The sequence below is a fragment of the Sorex araneus genome, chromosome X (assembly GCF_027595985.1).
Source record: "Sorex araneus isolate mSorAra2 chromosome X, mSorAra2.pri, whole genome shotgun sequence".
In the NCBI taxonomy this organism is placed as follows: Eukaryota; Metazoa; Chordata; class Mammalia; order Eulipotyphla; family Soricidae; genus Sorex; species Sorex araneus.
The window spans coordinates 114,191,675-114,213,371 of record NC_073313.1 but is presented as its reverse complement, the minus strand read 5'-3'; the positions used below and the strand labels follow the sequence as shown (position 1 = coordinate 114,213,371).

At 43.3% G+C, this 21,697-nt stretch overlaps 1 long non-coding RNA gene across 2 annotated transcripts in view; it reads left to right on the top strand.

Annotated features, from left to right (window-relative positions):
• The window catches only part of LOC129400127 (uncharacterized), a 98,238-nt gene extending 85,874 nt beyond the window's left edge, over window positions 1-12,364 (top strand). For both annotated transcript variants that reach the window (XR_008627452.1, XR_008627453.1), the window contains 2 exons: window positions 8,168-8,269; window positions 10,026-12,364. This is a non-coding gene — a long non-coding RNA (uncharacterized LOC129400127). The remainder of the gene's footprint in view (window positions 1-8,167; window positions 8,270-10,025) is intronic.
• Window positions 12,365-21,697: the final 9,333 nt, after the last annotated feature.

Genomic DNA, 21,697 nt, shown 5'->3' with positions numbered 1-21,697 from the left:
CAGGAGATTTTTAAAATCTATTTATTTGACAAATACTATGGGCATTCTTACAGGGACTGCATTGAATCTGTATAATGCTTTAGTGAGTTATATTTTGATGATATTAATCCTCCCATTCCATGAGGCAGGGGATCTGTTTCTGCTTCCTCTGTTTTATTTCCTGAAGTAGTGTTTTATACCTTTTTTCCCTAAAGGTCTTTCATCTCTTTAGTTAAGCTGAATCTGAAGTTCTTGATTCTCTGAGACATAATTTTGAATGGGATTTTTTTAATACCTCTTTATTCTTTTTCATTTTTCACATATAGGAAAGTCATAGACTTTTGTACATTAATTTTGTGGCCAGCCACTTTACTATACAATACAAACCTATTGTTTCCATTAGCTTTTTTGTAGAGTCCTTTGGATTTTCTAAACATAGTATCATGTCATTTGCAGATAGTGATAGCTTGACTTTTTCCTTTCCTATATGGATATCTTTTTTGCCTAATTTCTATGGAAGCACTTTCAGTAAATGGTGAGAGTGGGCAACCTTTTCTTGTCCTGATCCTAAAGGGAAGAATTTTAATTTCCCCTCGTTTCGTACAATATTTGTGGGCATGTGATAAATGGATTTGACAATGTTGAGTAAAGTTTCTTCAATTCCAGTTTTGTTGAAAGTTTTTTTTTAATTATGAGTGGGTGTTTGATCTTGTCAAATGCTTTTTCCATTTCTGTTGATATGATCATAGATTTAAAATTTTTTTCTTTTAGTGATATGGTGTATTATATTGATTGACTTCCATGTGTTAAACCCATCCTTGCATCCCCGGGATGAATTCCACTTGGTCATGGTGTATGTTCTCTTTGATGAATCGTCAGATTCTATTTACTCATATTTTATTGAGGATCTTTGCATCTGTGTTCATCAAGAGTATTATCTGTAATTCACTGTTTTTAGTGGTATCTCTGACTGCTTTTGGAATCAGGATGATGTTTGCTACACAGAAGCTGTTTGGTTGTGTTTCTGTTTCTTCATGTTCCTGGAAGAGCAGTAGGTCTTCTTTGAAACTTTGAAAGAAATCACTGGTGAATCCATTATTTGATTTCTTCAAAAGTCATAGGTCTGTACAGGTGTTTTGTTTTCATGATTTCTCCTGGGTTCTCTCGTGGCATAAAAATTTTCAAAATTATGTCTAATAATCCTTTGAATTTCTGTGATTTATGATCCACTTTATTAGGTTTTTCTCTCTCACTTCGTATGTCTTACTAAGACACACACAAAGGAATTCTATTTTTTCAAAGAATCAGCTCTTGTTTTTATTGATCTTTGGATTATTTTTATTACTGTTCATTAATTTCGACTCCAAATTTTATTACTTCCTTCCTCCTACCTGCTTTGGGCTTCTTTTGTTGGTCATTTTTCAGTTTAAGTTGTGCAGTCAAGCATTAATGTGGGCCCTTTGTTCCTTCATGATGAATGCTTATATAGTATGAACTTTCCTCTTATCAGAGCTTTGACTGTGTCCCATAAGTTCTGGTAGGTTGTGTCTTTATTCTCACTGTTTGCAGGAATATTTTTTCCTGACCCACTAGTTGTTCAGTAATTGTCTCTTTAATTTCTTTTTTTTTTTCAGTTTCTATTTGTGATTTACTTCTATTTTCAGTGTTTGAGAATGTTTTCAATGTCTGAGAAGATAATTGGTGTGATATCTATCCTCCTATGTGGAAGTATGTTTTGTGTCTCTGCTCTCCTATGTTTTCTGCTCCAGTGTGTGATCCTGTTGAAGAATGTCCTGTGTGCTTTGGAGAAGAATGTGTTTTTGGCTTTGGGGAATGAAAACCCACATATATAAACCCCTCTCTTCTATTTCTTCTTTCAAAGCCAGTGTTTCCTTACCGAACATTAGTTTTATTTATCTATTAACAGGTGACAGAGCGGTGTTGAAGCCTCTGACTACTATTGTTTTGCTATCAGTGTCTCTCTTAAAGTCTATAGGCAGTTGTTTTTAGTATTTTGTTGGTCCCTCATTGGGTGCATATTACGTGTTTAGGAGACTGATTTCTTTCCAATGTACATGTCTTTTTTTGATCATTAGAAAGTGACCCTCAACCTTTTTTTTTTTAATTGAATCACCATGAGATACAGTTACGAGTTTTCATGTTTGAGTTTCAATCATGCAATGATCAAACACCGATCCCTCCACCAGTGCACATTCTCCACAACTCATGTCCCCAGTATACCCCTCCCCCTTTCCAACCCTCCCACTGCCTCCATGTCAGACAATTTCCCCCATACTCTCTCTTTGGGGGCATTGTGGTTTGCAATACAGGTACTGAGAGGTTATCATGTTTGGTCCTTTATCTACTTTCAGCACACATCTCCCATCCTGAATGATTCCTCCGACCATCATTGTGTTAGTGATCCCTTCTCTATTCCAGCTGCCTTCTCCCCAGCTCACGAGACAGGTTTCCAACTATGGGGCAATATTTCTGGCCCTTGTGTTAATGTCCCTGGGTGTCAGTCTCATATTATGTTATTTTATATTCCACAATGGAGTGCAGTCCTTCTGTATCTGTCCCTCCCTTTCTGATTCACTTCTCTTAGCATGATACTCCATGCCCATTCACTTTTAAGCAAATTTCATGGCTTCATCTCTCCTAACAGCTGCATAGTATTCCATTGTGTAGATGTACCACAGTTTCTTTTTTTTTTACACAGATGTTGAGGACAGCTTTATTCATAATAGTTAAAACTTGGAAGCAATCAAAATATCTTTAAGTAGATGAATTGAATAAGTAAACGGTGGTACATCTGCAGCAGTGTTTTTAAACCAGAGTCATTTCTTCAGAACATTGACTATTCTTTTTTTTTAATTTTTCAATAGTTTATTTTTAATTAGTGAATCAATGTGAGGGTACAGTTACAGATTTATACATTTTTGTGCTCATGTTTCCCCCATACAGAGTTCGATAACCCATCCCTTCACCAGTGCCCATTCCCCACCACCAGTAAACCCAGGGTCCCTCCCACCCTCCCCAGTCCCGGCTCCCCCCACCCCAAACTGCCACTATGGCAGGGTATTCCCTTTAGTTCTCTCTCTCTGATTAGGTGTTGTGGTTTGCAATAAAGGTTTGAGCGGCCATTGTGTTCAGTCTCTAGTCTACATTCGGCATGCGTCACTCCTCCCCCACATGACCTCCGACCACATTTTACTGGGTGCTCCCTTCTCTGAGTTGCCCAGAATGAGAGATCAGCCTCCAAGCCATGGAGTCAACCTCCTAGTACTTATTTCTACTATTCTTGGGTATTAGACTCCTAGTCTATTATTCTATATTCCACAGATGAGTGCAATCTTTCTATGTCTGTCTCTCTCTTTCTGACACATTTCACTTAGCATGATACTTTCCATGTTGATCCACTTATATGCAAACTTCATGACCTCATTTTTTCTAATAGCTGCATAGTATTCCATTGTATAGATTGTACCACAGTTTCTTTAACCAGTCGTCTTTTCTCGGGCACTCGGGTTGTTTCCAGATTCTGGCTATTGTGAACAGTGCTGCAGTGAACATATAGGTGCAGATGTCATTTCTAACTGTGCTTTTTTGCACCCTCAGGATATATTCCCAGAAGTGGTATTTTGGGGTCATATGGAAGCTCAATTTCTAGTTTTTGAAGGAATGTCCACATTGTTTTCCAGAAAGGCTGGACAAGTCAGTATTCCCACCAACAGTGAAAGAGCGTCCCTTTTTCTCCACATCCACACCAGCACTGGTTGCTGTTGTTCTTTTGAATGTGTGCCAGTCTCTGGGGTGTGAGATGGTACCTTATTGTTGTTTTGATTTGCATCTCCCTGATGATTAGTGATGTGGAACATTTTTTTCATGTACCTTTTGGCCATTTGTATTCCTTTTTTTTTCTTTACTTTTTGGGTCACACCCGGCAGTGCTCAGGGGTTACTCCTGGCTCTGCACTCAGGAATTACTCCTGGCGGTGCTCAGGGGACCATATGGGATGCTGGGAATCGAACCCAGGTCGGTCACATGCAAGGCAAACGCCCTACCCGCTGTGCTATTGCTCCAGCCCCCATTTGTATTTCTTTTTGGAGGAAGCTTCTGTTCATTTTTTGTCCCCATTTTTTGATGGGGTTGGAGGTTTTTTTTTTCTTGTACAATTCTACTAGTGTCTTGTATATCTTGGATATTAATCCCTTATCAGATGGGTATTGGGTAAATATTCTTTCCCATTCTGTGGGCTCTCTAAGAAGATTTTGCACCTTAAAAGAAACTGACCTCAGCGTTTTGAACCTGAATTCTATGTCGTTTGATACTAGTATGACCACCCTAGCCTTTTTGAGGAGTTATTTGCTTGAAAAATTGTGTTCTAATCTTTGGCTAGTCTGTTTACTCTGACTGCTCAGATGTTTTTGTTCCAAGCAGCAGAATGTTGGGTTGGTGCACTTAGCCTGTTGACATTGAGAGTTATTATTATCATGGAGTATTGTGTCATCATGCATTAGGATTTTGTCATTTTGGGGGGATTTATCTTGTCTCAAAGTAGACCCTTGAGTTCTTGTAAAGATGGTTTTGAGTATGAAGTTTCTGAGCTGTTTGTTATCTATGAAGTTGTATGTTTAAATCTGAATCATAGTCTGGTTGGATAAAGTTCTGTCGGTGAGATATTAATTTCATTAAGGGTTTTCTTTTTGTTTTTGTTTTTGTTTTAACTATATACCACTATTGTCTTCAGGCCTAGGTAGTTTCTTTTGCTAAATTTGCTGTAAATATTAAGGAAGCTCATTGGTATATAATTTCCTTCTTTGATCTTGCTGCTTCCCATATTCTATCACTTTCACTGTCACTGTCATCCCATTGCTCATCAATTTGCTCGAGCGGGCCCCAGTAACGTCTGCATCGTGAGGCGTGTTGTTACTGTTTTTGGCATATGGAATACACCATGAGGAGCTTGCCAGGTTCTGCCGTGCCAGCGAGATACTCTCGGTAGCTTGCCGGGCTCTCCAAGAGAGACGAAGGAATCAAACCCGGGTCGACCACATGCAAGGCAAAGGCCCTAACCGCTGTGCTAACGCTTCAGCCCATATTCTATATCTATGTTTTGTCATTCTGATTAAGATGTTTCTTGGAGTTTTTGTTGTTTTTATTTCTGTTAGCTGGTCTCCTTTGGGTCTCCTGGATCTGGATGCATGTGCTCTCTAGCTCTGGGAACTTCTCCACAGTGAAGTCTTTGACTGTTGCTCCTTCACCTGGGTTGTATTCCTGGCCCTCTGGGACCCCAATGATTCTTTTGTTGTTTCTCTTGAACTCATCCCAGAGTTCTTTTGTCAGCTGTTCACTTATTTTAAGGCTTTATTTCCATCTTCTGCTCTTGTCTGGAAAATCCCTGTGCCTCATCTTGGAGCTCTCTGATTTTGTCCCCAGAGGCTGTTACTCTGCTGCTGGGGCCTTCCAGTGGGTTTTTCATTTCACCTACCAAGTTTTACAGACCTGTCATTTCTTTTTATACTTTTCTCATTTCTGCTTTTGGAGTCTCTTGTGTTTTCCTGGCTCTCCATCCCATTGTTTCTTTGAGCTCGTTAAATATCCTAAGCATTTCTGAGTCAGAAAGAGAGAGACAGACATAGAAGAATTGTGCTCATCTGTGGAATATAAAACAACAGAAGGGGAGACTAACACCCAAGAATAGTAGAAATATGTACCAGGTTTGCTCCATGGCTTGGAAGCCGGCCTTACACGAGGGGGGGGAAAGGCAGCTCAGATAGAGAAGGGACCACCAAGTAAAGTGTGGTTGGAGGACCCGCTCGGGATGAGAGAGGCGTGCATGATGGCCACCCAATACCTCCATTGCAAACCACTACACTCAAAAGGAGAGAGAGAACAAAAGGGAAGGCCCTGCCACAGAGGCAGGGTAGGGTGAGGGGGGATGGGATGGGGATGGGAGGGATGCTGGAGTCATCGGAGGAGAATGGGCACTGGTGGAGGGATGGGTACTCGAGCAGTGTATGACTAAAACAGAAGCACAAAACTATGTAAATCTGTATCTGTACCCTCATGGTGCTTCATTAATAAACAAATAATTTTAAAAAATATTCTAAGCATTTCTATTCTGAAGTCCTTTTTAGAGAGATTATATAGGTGGATATTACTGATGGAGTCCACAGGATTACAGTCTTTGCCCATTCTCTGTGATGGGGATCTGCGCTGCTTTCCCATGGCTCTTTTGTGGTCTGGGGGTGCTATAAGGGGGTCTTTTCCATGTCACTCTCAGCATTCCTCTGACTCCCCCCCCCCACACACACATATACACACTACCAGGGAACTCTCTGGGGAGCTGTATGAATGGGAGGAGATTATCTTGCAGCAAAGTTAGAGGCCTCCTCTGAGAAATGGCTCTAATGGCTCTGCCTTCTGACCTTTTGGAGCCCAGGCCTCCTGTTCTCTCCCAGGTGGCAGGGGATAGTGCAACCTCAGCGCGTGCTTGGGGACACACAGACCTGGCTTCTCACATTCATTTCTTTTACATAAGCTATATGAATTTGAGTTTCATCTTTCTCTCTTCTTGGCTTGATAACCTTTATTTTAATTAATTGTGTGTGTGGGGGGGTCACACCCAACAATACTTGGGACTATTCCCAGTTCAGTGTTTGGGTGTCACTGTCACTCCAGTGATGTTTAAGGACCATGTTTCAGGAGTGGAACCCAAGCCTATTGGAAGCATGCACTCTAGCCTATTGAGCTATCTGTCTCCATCCAACTCTTTCTCTCTTTCTTTCCTTCTTTCTTTCTTCCTTTCTTTCTTTCTTTCTTTCTTTCTTTCTTTCTTTCTTTCTTTCTTTCTTTCTTTCTTTCTTTCTTTCTTTCTTTCTTTCTTTTTCTTAAACTTAGTTCTCTGGGCTCCAGGGACTAAGGTAAAGGTTTGGGCTTTCTTATTTTTATTTTCTTCTTTTGGGAGGTCACACCCGGTGATGTCCAGGGGTTACTCCTGGTTCAGTACTCAGAAATTATCCCTGGTGGTGCTCAGGGGACCATATGGGATGCTAGGAATCGAACCCGGGTCAGCCGAGAGCAAGGCAAATGCCCTATCCGCTGTGCTATTGCTCCAACCCCCCAATTATTTCTTTTAATCTCTTAATTTACTGTATGGATATACCTCCGGGGTATCAAAATGATCTCAATTTATAATAGCTGTAATTCAGTAGAAAATGGTAGAATGGGGCTGTAGAAATGGCATAGTGGGTAAGGCATTTGCCCATCTGGACAATAGTAGTATCTGAGCACAGAACCAGGAGTAAGCCCTGTACACTGCTGGGTGTGCCTCCACCCCCACCCAGAAAAAGGAGACAAAAGAGAAAATAGTAGAAGTATTCAGGATAAATTGAAAAGTGCCATGGCTCTTCTCCCATGTTTTTCGGTTACAAGGCCATACCCAGGGGCTGGAGCGATAGCACAGCAGGTAGGGCGTTTGCCTTGCACACAGCCGACCCAGGTTCAATTCACAGCATCCCACATGGTCCACCGAGCACCGTTAGGAGTTATTCCTGAGTGTAGAGTCAGGAGTTAACCCCTGTGCATCGCCGGGTGTGGCCCAAAAAAAAGCAAAACAAAATCAAGGCCATAGCCGGTCATTCTCAGGGGTTGTCCTCGAGGTGCTCAAGGGGCCATATGGTGTTACGGTTCAATCCCAGAACCCATGTCTGCAAAGCAGGTGCCCCGCCCACTGAGAACTCCCCTCCCAAGAACTGCCAGCCCGAGTCCAACTTTTTTTTTTAAATGTAGAACTGGCTTTACTTTCGGCTGGGAACATGTTTCTTCACTGTCCCCAGCATCACTAGCGCCCCTATATATTGACTTGTCCTGAAAATAATCCTGACTAGGGTCTGAGAGTTCATGCTCTAATTCATATTTGAGGCTTTTGTGAAACTATTACAAAGTGTTTATTTATGGTGGTAATTATTGAAGGAAAATGCTTGGGGGTTTTCTAGGGGGCGGGGCCCACACATGACTGTGCAAGGGGTTACCCTGACCGTGCCCAGGGATCTTTCCTGGCAGTGCTCAGGGGACCATACGTGGTGCCAGAGATCAAACGTGGGTCAGTTGTGTACAAGGCAAGTGCAAGTGCCCTAACCACCGTACTGTCACTCTGTCCCCTCTCCCCTCATCCCCACTGCAGGAAAATGAAGGAATCAGGATCTGGCGCTAGAAAGGAAAAACGCAGAAAACACAAGAAAAGGTCAAAGAGAGGGCAACACCATTGCTCTGCCGCTCAACCCAGGTAATGAAGCTGTCACTTCACAGTGAGTCCTTTGGTAAAAATGTATTTGGTAGGATAGAAAGTAAATGTCACCAGAAGCAGAATTTCTGGCAGAGTTAACATATTAATTTTAAAAACTCTGAAGGGACCAGAGATGTAGCTCAGCTGTAGAGCAATAATCTTGCATGTATGAGGTTCTAGATTTGATCCTTTGCACATAAAAAATAAATAAAATTAAGATACAGAACTCTCCAAGGACTGGAGAGAGGTTAAGGTGTTAAGGCATTTGCCTTGTCTGACATCAACACTGGCTCGATTCCCAGCACCACAGAGGGTCCCCTGAGCACCACTAGGAGTGATCTTTGACCTCAGAGCTGGGACTAGGCCTTGAGCACTGACAGGTGTGGCCTCAACACGCACCTCCTGGAAAAAGAGCTCCACATAGATTATTTTCTATGACAATAAACCATTTTCGTGTGTGGTAAAGACTTAAAGGTATTGAGCTGACCTGAATGTTTTATGATTCTTGAGTATCTAACTCAAGCGAAATGGTATTTGAGAGAAAATTATCGGATAATGTGAATAATTGGGTTCAGTGTTTCACCTCTCCAGAAAGAAAAATCCTTATTTTGAGGGTTCCCCGTTTCATTCCCCTGCGCTGCATGGATCCCCTGAGTACCGTCAGGGGTCACTCCTGCCCACAGTGTGAAGAATTATCCCTGAGCACTGCCAGCTGTTGCCCAAACTGCTCTCCCACTAAGTTTCCACATTTGAGCCAACTTAGTTTTAACAGGCCCAGGTCATAAAGAATAACATTCATCCTAAAAAATAATTTTTCAAAATTTTGGGATTGTTGTTTCTCCAAGATTTTGATGAGGGTGCCTATTCTAGCATTAGTAGGTTAACTGATATATTTATTAGAGTATTTTTGCCTCTTATTGGTTGGAGATATAGCTCAACAGATTAAGCATTAAGAACATGGTTTGCGGGGCTGGAGCAATAGCACAGCGGGTAGGGCATTTGCCTTGCACGCGGCCAACCCGGGTTCGATTCCCAGCATCCCCTATGGTCCCCTGAGCACCACCAGGGGTGATTTCTGAGTGCACGAGCCAGGAGTAACCTCTGTGCATTGCCAGGTGTGACCCAAAAAGCAAAAAAAAAAAAGAAAAAGAACATGGTTTGCGTTCATGGGTTTAATCCCTGATTGGAGCAATCCTTGAACACTAAGCCAGGAGTGGTCTCCAAGCACCAACCCCCATGCGCAGTTCCTAAAGGCTGATTCATAAGCTATATATAATTAAGAAACACAAATGACTATTGTTTAGATTATTTGCTCCATATTTTATCACAAGCATTTTAATGCCAGCTTTTTGGGGGTGGGGGAATTAGCTCATACCTGCTGTTGCTCCGAAGTTACTCTCAACTCTGTGCTCAGGGGTCGCTCTCAGCAGTGCTCAGAGACCAAACCAGAGTTAGCCATTTGAAAGGCAAAGGCTTTAATTCATCTTCTGTATTATGTCCTCAGCCCTGGTATCTTTTTTAAAAGTAAGATGGCATTAGAGCAATATATGTTTCAAAGTTTCAGATGTGTACATTATTGAAAATCAACACGTGTCCCTTTTGTCACGAGTCTCTTCCACCCCCTACTTCTTCCCCTTCTAGCAACCATTAGTCTTACAGCCCCAAGGTTTCTTTTTGCTTTATTTAACTCATGTTTTCTCTATGTACCATGTGTGAGTGAAGTCATGCAGATAAACCTTGACTCATTATATTACAGGGGTCTGACTCCTCAGATGGAAAAAAAATGTGAAGATCTTTTCCGCCGTGTACACAGACAAGTGGAGGAAAATCCCCCTCTTCACCTGCATCTGCAAAACTACTTACCGCAAGCATTGTTCTTTCTCCTCCGTTTCTTTTACTTGGAATAAGGAGTAAGCAGTCATAATTGTGCTTGCTCATCTGCTGTCATGGAATGAAGCAGAAATAAGTGCTTAACCCTGAGCTTCCTGTATTGTTTCTTGAACTCCATTTCTTGATTCTCTCTTAAGAAAATCTTTAAGACACAAATGAATTTTGACTAGAAGTTTTGGCATCTTTGATCACCCATGTGAAAACTCCATACCTGGGGGCTTGAGCCCGACCCCAAGGCAAATATAGCAGGTCGGGTGTTTGCCTTGCACGCAGCTGACCTGGGTTCGATTTCCAGCATCCCATATGGTCCCCTGAGCACCGCCAGGGGTAACTCCTGAATGCATCGCCAGTGTGACCACGCCCCCCCCCCCAAAAAAAAGGGAAAAACTCCATACCTGCATGTGTACTATAAGTATTGTGATACTTAAATAATATGACTTCTGATTCTTGATTTCCTTAGGTAGTTTACTATCTGATGTTCATTTCTAAGTACAGTTGTTGATAATTAGTAACTCCATAGAGGATGTGGAATGCATGCCATTAAAGTCATTAAAGTGCTAGTAGAAGAAAAGTTGTATTAGTGTCTTATGGCTCCAATAGTAAATACCTACAGACTGTCACTGTCACTGTCATCCCGTTGCTTATTGATTTGCTCTAGTGGGTACCAGTAACGTCTCCATTGTGAGACTTGTTGTTACTGTTTGGCATATCGAATACGCCACGGGGAGCTTGGCGAGGCTCTGCCCTGTGAGCGAGATACTCTTGGTAGCTTGCCAGGCTCTCTGAGAGGGATGGAGGAATCGAACCGGGGTCAGCCGCATGCAAGGCAAATGCCCTACCCACTGTGCTATCAACTGAAAGCTTCAAAAACCATAATCTTTCACTCAGTTCTGATGGCCAGACTCCAAAATCAAAGGTATTGACGAGACCGCACTTCAGGCTGCTCTTTTCCTAGATTCTCCCAGCTTCTGCTGTTAGCATTTCATGGCTTGCTACCACATCTCTATCTGCTCTATGTTGCCATGGCCATCTCTTTTATGTGTCTGTAATCTCTCCCTACCTCTCCCTCACTGGGATAATTGTGATGGTGATTGGGGCCCACTCAGAGTGCATGATAAGCCTCTCTGCTCAGGATCCTTAAGTTAATCACCCCTTTAGCTACCTAAGGTATTAAGCACAGATTCTAAGAATTCGAGTGCATGCTTACCTTTTAGAGGCTACCCTTCATCCTACTACAGAAATATAGAAAATAATTTCTCAAATTTAGAGCAATTGGGAGGGGGGTGGTATAAAGATAGTATAGTGGTATGGCACTTGCCTTGCATGCAGCCCACCCAGGTTTGATCTGCAGCACCCCATATGGTCCCCGAAGCCTACTAGGAGTGATCCCTGAGCCAGGAGTAAGTCCTGAGCACAGCTGGTTGTGTTCCAAAGACAACAATAAAAACAGCAATGGTTCTTTTTCCATCATTTTCCTTTACTCTAACATTCTTAGGTAGAAACATATATATTTTTTGTTATTAAGTCTTATTATCCTGGTTGGCTTTGTTCTTAGAGAATGTTTCCCTTTTTTTTTCCTTTCCTGTGGTGTCAGGGATCCAACCCAGGTCATAGGTGTGAAAGATATGCGCATTACCACTAATTCCTGGCCCTGTTTTTCCTTAGTTTCAGACTCTGTGGTAATATACAGTAGGTGCCAACTAAAGTATTTTTTCCCTAGACATTATTTGCCTGTCACATCATCAAGCATTGTTTTACATTGTCGTAAAATATTTAGAAAACAAATATTTTAACCATTTTGAAGTATTGTAGCTATCACCATAATCCATTTCCTGAACATATTTATCCTAAACAGAAACTCTTTCCTAATTAAACAGTAGCTCCCCATTCCATCTCCACCTTTAGCAGTTAACCACTGTTCTGCTTTGTCTCCTTATGAATATATCTATTGTAGCTATATCACAAACATAGAATCACATTTGTCTTTCTCTGGCACCAGTGCTAGGTACGAAACGAGGTCTATATATTCTTTGCCTGTGAGTAGAGTGAGTACACTAATAAAACCAATCTAAGGGTCACCTTTTGAGGATAGGATTTTTTTTCTCTAAAGAGTAAAATACAGAAATCCAAAACTTCGCGGCCGCTGTGGTGGCCACAGGACCTTGTATCTCTTCATTCTTAGCAATAAAAAACAAATTATCAAATGCTTCCTTTCCAGCAGGTCTGACTTTCGGGCGGGGGGTGGGGCGGGGAACTCCAAATAATAATAGTAAGTTTTTTGTTGAAATGTTGAATGTTATCAAAGTAAAGAGAAAGTAAAGTGAAATTTATCAGGTACACAGGCAGGGTGGAGGGCTGGGGTGTGGGGGGAGGGGGGAGGTTTACTGTGGTTCTTGGTGGTGGAATATGTGAATATGTGCACTGGTGAAGGGATGGGTGTACGAGCATTGTGTAACTGAGACTTAAGCCTGAAAGCTTTGTAACTTTCCACATGGTGATTCAATAAAAAAAAAAAAAATAATTAGAAAAAAGAGTACAGTTGAATGGGGTTAGAGAGATAGCATAGCAGGTAGGGTGCTTCTGTGACTGTGGCCAACTCAGGTTCAAATCCTGGCATACCATATGATCCACCTGAGTGCAGAGGCAGAAGTAAGCCCTGAGCACTTCTAGGTATTGTCCAAAAACCAAATAAAATATAAATAAATAAAATTACAGTTTAAGGAGTTTTCACAAATACATGAAATAATATAACCCACATCTCTGCTAAGATGTACATGTAAATATAATACATAAAACATTTGAGGAGAGGAGTAACAAAAAACCACTTGTCATCCTGTTGTTCGTTGATTTGTTCGAGCGGATGCCAGTAATGTCTCCATTTGTCCCTGTTGCAAGCTAGTGTAGCCCAATGGCATCTGCTCGCTCCAGGAACACGAAGAGCCTCAAACCATTCATTCAGAGTCTTGGCGAAGAAGTCTGACGACCTCATAGGTGGGCGGCCACGCAGTCTTTTGATGTCTGTGGAATCCAGTCGGTAACAGCTCTAGTCCAGGGGTAGTCTCTGAATCGCATTACGTGTCCGGCCCATCTGATTTTCGATACCTTGGCAAACAAGACAGCGTCCCTGATTCTTAATCATCAGTGGAGGTCGGAACTCCAGATTCCTTCTCTCACTCAAGTGAAGCATACTCCAAGCATAACTCTTTCGATTCCTCTTTGGGATACCTGAATAGTGTTCTCATCCTATTTTCATAGGGCCCAGGTCTCTGAGGTGTATGTTAGTGCAGGAAGAACGGTGGAGTCAAAAAGATGTGCCCAGAGTCAGAGGTTCTTTGTCCTCTTAACCACTTCTTTGATGTTCTTGAAGGAGTTCCACACCGCTCTCTTCCTTCTGCCCAGTTCAGGTGCCAGGTCGTTAAAAAGCCACATAGGCTATATATTTTGAGGAGGGGTAGGGGTTATACCCAGTGGTGGTAGGGACCCCCATCTCTATGCTTGGGAGCCCATGTGAATTCATGGGAACTGAACCAAGGTTGTCTGTGTGCAATGCAGGAGTAACTGTGTTAACCCCTGTACTATCTCTTTGCCCTGCTAGATGACCTTTCTGTGTAGTAAATCACTTAAAAGGGACTGGGTCCCCAGGAAATAACTGGGTATGAAATAAAAGAGAAATCACTTATGGTCATACAATTACAAACAGACAGAGAAAGTACAGTATACATGAGCAAGTGTGTCAACAAAAGGGAGCTATCTTCATTTTAAGAGTTTCTGAAGACTGGAAGTTTTGTTAACAAGGAAATATTCAACGATAGAAATCTCAATAGACAGAAAGTAAAAGATACTTCAGCAAGCCCTTGCAGCCAGTGGCATGTACATGATTGTCAGTGCATATGTGGAAAAACAGGACAATGTTCATTGTCCTTTGATAGTAAGAACAGAGAGAGAACGTAAATAGGCATTTGTTTGACTTGCACATGAAGAAAGAGTTCCATGACTAAAAAAAGGGCAGCACACATCCAAAAGAACAAAAGCAACCGCTGTTGGAGAGGATGTGGGGAGAAAGGGACCCTTCTTCACTGCTGGTGGGAATGCCGACTGGTTCAGCCCTTCTGGAAAACAATTTGGACGACTCTCAAAAAATTAGATATTGAATTCCCATTTGACCCAGCAATACCACTGCTGGGAATATATCCCAGAGAGGCAAAAAAGTACAATCGAAACAACATCTGCACATGTATGTTCATCGCAGCACTGTTTACAATAGCCAGAATCTGGAAAAAACCCGAATGCCCCAGAACGGATGACTGGTTGAGGAAACTTTGGTACATCTATACAATGGAATACTATGCAGCTGTTAGAAAAAAGGAGGTCAAGAATTTTTTAGTCAAGTGGGTGGGCATGAAAAGTTTCATGCTGAGTGAAATGAGTCAGAAAGAGAGAGACAGACATAGAAAGATTGCACTCATCTATGGTATATAGAATAACAGAGTGGGAGACTAACACCCAAGAACTGTAGAAATAAGTACCAGGAGGTTGACTCCATGGCTTCGAGGCTGGCCTCACGTTCCGGGGAAAGGTCAACTCAGAGAAGCGATCACCAACTACATTGTAGTCGAAGGCCATGTGGGGGAAGGGAGTTGCTGGCTGAATGAGGGCTAGAGACTGAGCACAGTGGCCACTCAACACCTTTATTGCAAACCACAACAGCTAATTAGAGAGAGAAAACAGAAGGGAATGCCTTGCCACAGTGGCAGGGTGGGGTGGGGGGGAGATGGGATTGGGGAGGGTGGGAGGGACACTGGGTTTACGGGTGGTGGAGAATGGGCACTGGTGAAGGGATGGGTTCCCAAACTTTGTATGAGGGAAGTATAAGCACAAAAGTGTATAAATCTGTAACTGTACCCTCACGGTGATTCTCTAATTAAAAATAAATAAATTTTAAAAAAAAAGATACAAAAATTTCACATAATATAAATTCATTTATGTAAATAAGGAGAATGCAATAAATAGATAAAAATAAAAAAAATAAAAACACACGTGAGCATCACCATTCCCTGTAAAAAAAAAAAAAAGGGGCAGCAGTAAAAGCTATGGAAGGATGTAGAAAAGCCTGCCATTGTTAGAATTTCTTCTTTAAAAAAAATAAGTATTGAATCACTGTGAGATAGTTACAAGCGTTCATGTTTGGGTTGCAATCACACAATGATCGACACCCATCCCTCCACCAGTGTATATTCTCCCCCACCAGTATCCCCGGTATACCACCCCCTTTCCCACCCTTCTCCTGCCTCCTGACCTCTCAGTGTCTGTGTTGCAAGCCATAATGACCAAAAGTAGAGAGAAAGTATAGAATTTCTTCTAAGCGTAGTGGATTTTATGGGCTTTGTAAGCTTTTGATTCCATTTTTTAAAAGCCAGTTGCACTTTACAATTTAGCCACGAGGTGGCAGAACCTCCTTATGTGAGACTGGTAACGGACTCAGGACCGCCATCTAGTGGTCAGCAGCGCCCTGCCCCAAAGGGAAAGTTCACTTAAGTTGAAAGGAGCTTTTGTGAAGTTTAGGCTTATCTCAACAATAATGTTTACCAGTGCAGTTTTCATCCTCTTTTGTTTCCACACCAATAATTCTGCCCTTAGATATGTTCTCTCCACATTTAAGAGTTCTTCTAAGGAAAACCACTTCAATAAGGAAAGAAAATCTAAGACATTTTATGGAAATCCAGGGTAAACCCAGAGGCTCCACTTTTGTCAAAAAATATTTTTCAAAGGCAGTCTCAGAATTCTTAGCTAGCTTCTTGGGTACAAATAATGTCACACAGAGATGCGGGGGTCCAAATAATGGTTTTCACTGTATCACTGTCATCCTGTTGCTCATCGATTTGCTCGAGTGGGCACCAGTAACATCTCCATTGCGAGACTTGTCACTGTTTTTGGCCTATCACATTTGCCATGGGTAGCTTGCCAGGCTCTGCCATACGGGCAAGATACTTCCGGTAGCTTGTCTGGCTCTCCAAGAGGGGTGGTTTCTTAATTTCAAATTATTTAATTTCACACTAACTACTTCGAACTCTTTCCAAGGGCAAAGTGGGTGTTTTGCAAAATGATTTTTCTCTTTAGAAAATAGAAAATAAAACCAGAGGAGATGAATGAATATGCTTATGGAAACTGGAAACAAGGAAATCAAATTCTTTTTATTTATTTATTTTTTTTTTTGGTTTTTGGGTCACACGTGGCGATGCACAGGGGTTACTCCTGGCTTTGCACTCAGGAATTACTCCTGGCTCTGCACTCAGGAATTACTCCTGGCGGTGCTCAGGGGACCATATGGGATGCTGGGATTTGAACCCGGGTCGGCCGCGTGTAAGGCAAACGCCTTACCCGCTGTGCTATCACTCCAGCCCCTCAAATTCTTTTATAAAAAAATTATTAGCAAGAGCCATGATTTATAAAATTACTGGTAGTTGTGTTTTAGGCATACAATAATTCAACACCAATCCCTCCACCAGTGTCAACTTCCCTCTACAGTGTTCCCAGATCGCCTCCCCATCCCGACACTCACTGCATCCCTGCCTGTCAACTTGACAGGCCCATGACAGAGTTTCGATGGTTGCTGCTTAGGTCTCACGTTTTCAATTCTGTTTAATCTATGTTTGGGGTATATGTCCAAATCCTTCACTCATGTCACTGGTATAACTGAAGCTTTGGTGCCTGTTAACAAATTACTTCTTCCCTTCTTCTCCCCTTCTCTGTCTCCTCTCTAAACACTGGGGTCAACAAAAGGAGAGAGAGAGAACAAACTGGAATGCCCTGCCACAGAGGCGGGGTGGGGTGAGGGGATGGGATGGGGGTGGGTGGGAGGGATATTGGGTTCATTGGTGGTGGAGAATGGACAATGGTGGAGGGATGGGCTCTCAAACATTGCATGAGGGAAAAACAAGCACGAAAAGGTGTGAATCTGTAACTGTACCCTCACTGTGACTCACTAAAAAAATAAAATGAAAAATAAAAAATGATAGGACAACATAAAAATGACACAAACAAACTGGTAGTATCCTATGGCCAGAGCTTCACTTTGACTATTATAAAAATAAAGTCATGTTGTATTGTAACCCAAAGTATAAAATTAATAGCCTATTTGCTATCTCTTTGTCATTCTCTATATCGTTTCTAATAAATGAAGCTATTAAAGTGAAAAAAAATACACTGGGGTCGAGGAGGATCTAAACATCCCCCTCTTACTACAGTACATTTCCTCATCTAGTGTTCTATATTCCACAGATAAGCGAGATCTGGAGCTGTAGCTATAGCACAGCGGGTAGGGCATTTGCCTTGCACACAGCTGAACCCAGATTCAATTCCTCCATCCCTCTCGGATTGCCCAACAAGTTACCGAGAGTATCCCGCTTGCAGGCAGAGCCTGGCAAGCTACTGGTGGTGTATTCAATATGCTAAAAAGAGTAACAGTAAGTCTCACAATGGAGACGTTACTGGTGCCCGCTCGAGCAAATCCATTAACAACAGGATGACAGTGCTACAGTGTTCTATATTCCACAGATAGGTGAGATCATCCTGTGTTTGCCTTTCTTCTGGCTTACTTCACTCAACATAATATCTTCCAGTTCCAAACAGGTTGCAGCAAATTGCATGAGGAAATCTGTTTCTTTGTGTGTGTGTGTTTGGTTTTGGAGCCACACCCGGCAGTGCTCAGGGTTTACTCTGGCTCTGAGCTCAGGCATCACTCCTGGCGGGACCCAGGGAACCATATGTGGTACTAGGGATCAAACCCCAGGTTGTGTGTGGGTGAGGCAAGCACTCTATCCACTGTACTATCACTCAAGTCCCAGTAATCAGTTTCTTTTTATTTTGTAGCTGATTTGGGGATTTGCATTGAGCGCCGCATCTAGTGGTGCTCGAGGGCTGTCCCCGCTTGACTCTTCTAGGTCTCTCCCTTTGATTTGGGGGGACCACTTGCTGCCTCCAATCAATCTCGGAACTCCCACGTGCAGAGCATGCACTCCAAACTTAGAATTATTGCCTCCTCCCAGAAATTCATTCTGCACATGTATGTATGTCACTGTATCACGGTCATCCCATTGTTTGTCGATTTACTTGAGTGGGCACCAGTAACGTCTCTATTCCTCCCAGCCCTGAGACTTTAGCAGCCTCTCCTTACTCATCTTTCCCAACGATTGGAGGCGCTTTCAGGGTCAGGGGAATGAGACCTATTGTTACTCTTTTTGGCATATGGAATACGCCACAGGTAGCTTGCCAGGCTCTGCCCATGCAGGCGGGATACTCTTGGTAGCCTGCCGGGATCTCCAAGATATATATATATACATATACATATCTATATACAAGTACTCTCTGATTTGTTGCCTACTGTCTGAACCCCATCAGTGGTGTGGTAATTATGGAAAATGGGTAGGAAGTGTATTATAATGTGTCTGGGGGGTGTCTGGAGAGATCTAGAGGGTGGCCGATGAGATTATCTGGTGCCAGCAGGGTGTGGCAGGATGTAGTTTATGGGTGTGTTCCCTGGGTCACCGGAGATTGGGGGATAGCAGGCAGAGGATCTCTGCTTCTGGGTCCCGTTGAGTCCAGAGTCCAAGGTCACAAAGTTCCGAATTATCTGGGTTTCTTGGGACTTCACTCACGCGTGAGGCTCAGCTGGACCATCTGGAAAGCGGCCTGGAGCATGGAGATGGTTGGGTAGTGGAGGTCGGCTGCCGGGGCTGAGTCCCTTGGGGGCGGGGACCGAGTAAAAACAGCCTGGCGCAGAGTCCGGGTCATGTGAGCAGGTGTGAGACAAGAACATTTTATCCTTGCTGTCCTGACAAACAACCTAAGGACAGCGGCGGTTGTTTCCTGCTAGAGAACAGCAGAATCTCTTGAGTGAAATGAGAAGGGTTTAGTGCCGATTGAAAAACCCACCCATGGTCTCCATAAAAGAGTACTAGGACTTCAGTTAGGGTTAAGGTTTGTATTAGACGGTTTTAGAGAAGGTTTTAAGAGTTAGAATTTTGCTCTGGATTAGATGCTATCATATAATAAGGATTTGATGTTTGGTCTTTGTTCCTGGGCGCGGGCACATGAAACCTAAAACACGCTCACCCCTGCTTCACCTGAGCTAGGTGAAAATCCTGAGTACCACCAGGTGTGCCCAAAACCAAACACAGAAGAATGTCTTACACTAATGAAAGGCCTGGTGCCTGGGACCTGCAGATAGCTTCTGGAAGAGGCATGGCCTCAGAAAGAGTATGATTAGAGTGTGGAAATTTGAACTCCAACCTCTGAACTTCATGGAGGAGGAGAAAGATATATTGAGTTCATCCCTCCTCACCCATAGGAACTGCCATCCGCCAGTCTATTAGCGGTCCAAGGAGAGCAAAACCAGAGTCAAGGAATAGCAAATTCGATTAGTAGTGAGTTTTGTGTTCTTTTTTTTTTTCTTTTTGGGTCACACCCAGCAATTCTCAGGGTTTACTCCTGGCTTTGCACTCAGGAATTACTCCTGGCGGTGCTGGGGGAACCATATGGGATGCCGGGGATGGAACCCAGGTCTGCCACGTGCAAGGCCAATGCCCTACCTGCTGTGCTACATCACTCAAGCCCTCATGTTCTTTTTTTTAATGGCAAAATTCTCCATGACTGGGAGAAGCACTCTTTAAACCATAGCACATAGGGATTGGGGGCAAGAGGGAATTTTATAGAATGTTTGAAGACACAACACAGAATCAGCACATGCCAGGCTGCAGGGGCTGGGGGCAGGGCTCTGGTGTCTGCTCCATAAATCTAACAGGCATTGTGTTTTCCCTTACATTCCCGTTTTTCTGTGGTGACGACACATTTGACTGTGGGGCTGCGGGGCTGGGGTGGTGGGGAGGGAGTTACAGCAAGCAGAACCACTGGGCCTGTGGTCAACATGTGACCCATGAACCCTAAGGACTCCATTTCTTTAGCTATCCTTGGTTCTCTCAGAACTAAATGAATGGAAAAGAAGGTTGTGGTGCTACGTAGGGGGGGTGTTACAGTGTTCTATCATTTTCTCACGGCCACAGAAAGTTTCTTGACATTAGTGGACTGGAGCGATAGCACAGCAAGTAGGGCGTTTGCCTTGCATGTGGCCGACCCGTGTTCGATTCCTCCATCCCTCTCGGAGAGCCCGGCAAGCTACCAAGAATATCCCGCCCGTCTAGCAGAGCCTGGCAAGCTCCCCGTGGCGTATTCAATGTACCAAAAACAGTAACAATAAGTCGCACAATGGAGACGTGACTGGTGCCCACTCGAGCAAATCGATGAACAGTGGGACGACCGTGCTACAGTGCTATAGTGGAAAACCTAGTGTTAATCTAATATTTTCCACTGTCAATTTAGCCTAGAGTGGGAGTCTTAGATTCCTACTAGCAATAGATTTATTATTTCTTTCATGTGATCTCTTTATAGTAGTGCATGTCCTAATGCCTTTTAATAGTCCAATTGATGCCTACTTAGAATTCAATGTACCATTCGTCAAAACCCTTCTCATGCCTTGTCTTACTCCCCCAAGTCCTCTTCAGTTCATATTTCCTTTGGAGGCAGTTCACATCTCCCTTAGTTGTTGTTGTCTTGCATTGTTGAGATAATCCTGAATTCAGCCAGAGTATCTGGCCGGCTGTGCACAGTGTGTGAGACTGAAAAGGATCTCCTGCAGGCATTTATCGTGTAGATAACAAACCCAAATTTTATGACTTACCCAGTCTCACTCTAAGAGAGCTGGAGTATCTCACACCCCCAGCTTTGCAGCCAGAAGGATTGGGACAGAAAACCTCACCGAGGTCATGTGAAAGAAATGGAGCTTTTCTGATAGGAGCTTACTGGATATTCTAGAGAGGCAGTAAACTAAAGGGTCCACGAATATCTTCACTTTCCATCTGTTTCTAGAACCTTCAGCAGCACCATCTTTAGGCCTCGGCTCGTGGTGAAACTGTCAAATGACAAAACTAAAATGATTCAATGATGAGTTTATTGTCCTTTATCGAGGGTCTCTTGCCCGCACACCTGGCTGTCTTCCCCGGGGCCCCTCGGAGGGGATGGGCTCCAGCTTCCCTCCCCACCCCAAACAGAGCTCCCGGCAGCCGAAGACCACCGGAACCTAGCCACAGCCATGCTAGAGGCCCCTCTCCACACGTTCGGACAGGCCTCACGCATGAAGGTACCAGCAGAGGAACCCAGGTGTGTGCAATCCCATCAATGGCCAACATCCAGAGAGAGACTTAAAAGCAAGCTCCCAGAAGTGATATCTTTAGCCTGCTTCTCCCTCTGGGAGAAACTGGCAATCTTCTGAGAATTTCCTGCCCACCTGGGACAGCCTTGCAAGCTTCCCATGGTGTATTCATATGTTAAATCCAGTAACAAGCTGGATCCCATTCCCCTGACCCTGAAGAGCCCCCAGTGCAACATCACTGGGGGATGTTGAGAGGGCCAAGGAGGGCCCTCTCAAGGGGGACTGAGTCGAGATAGACTTCTAAGATCTCAGGGAAAGGACGAAATGAGATGTTA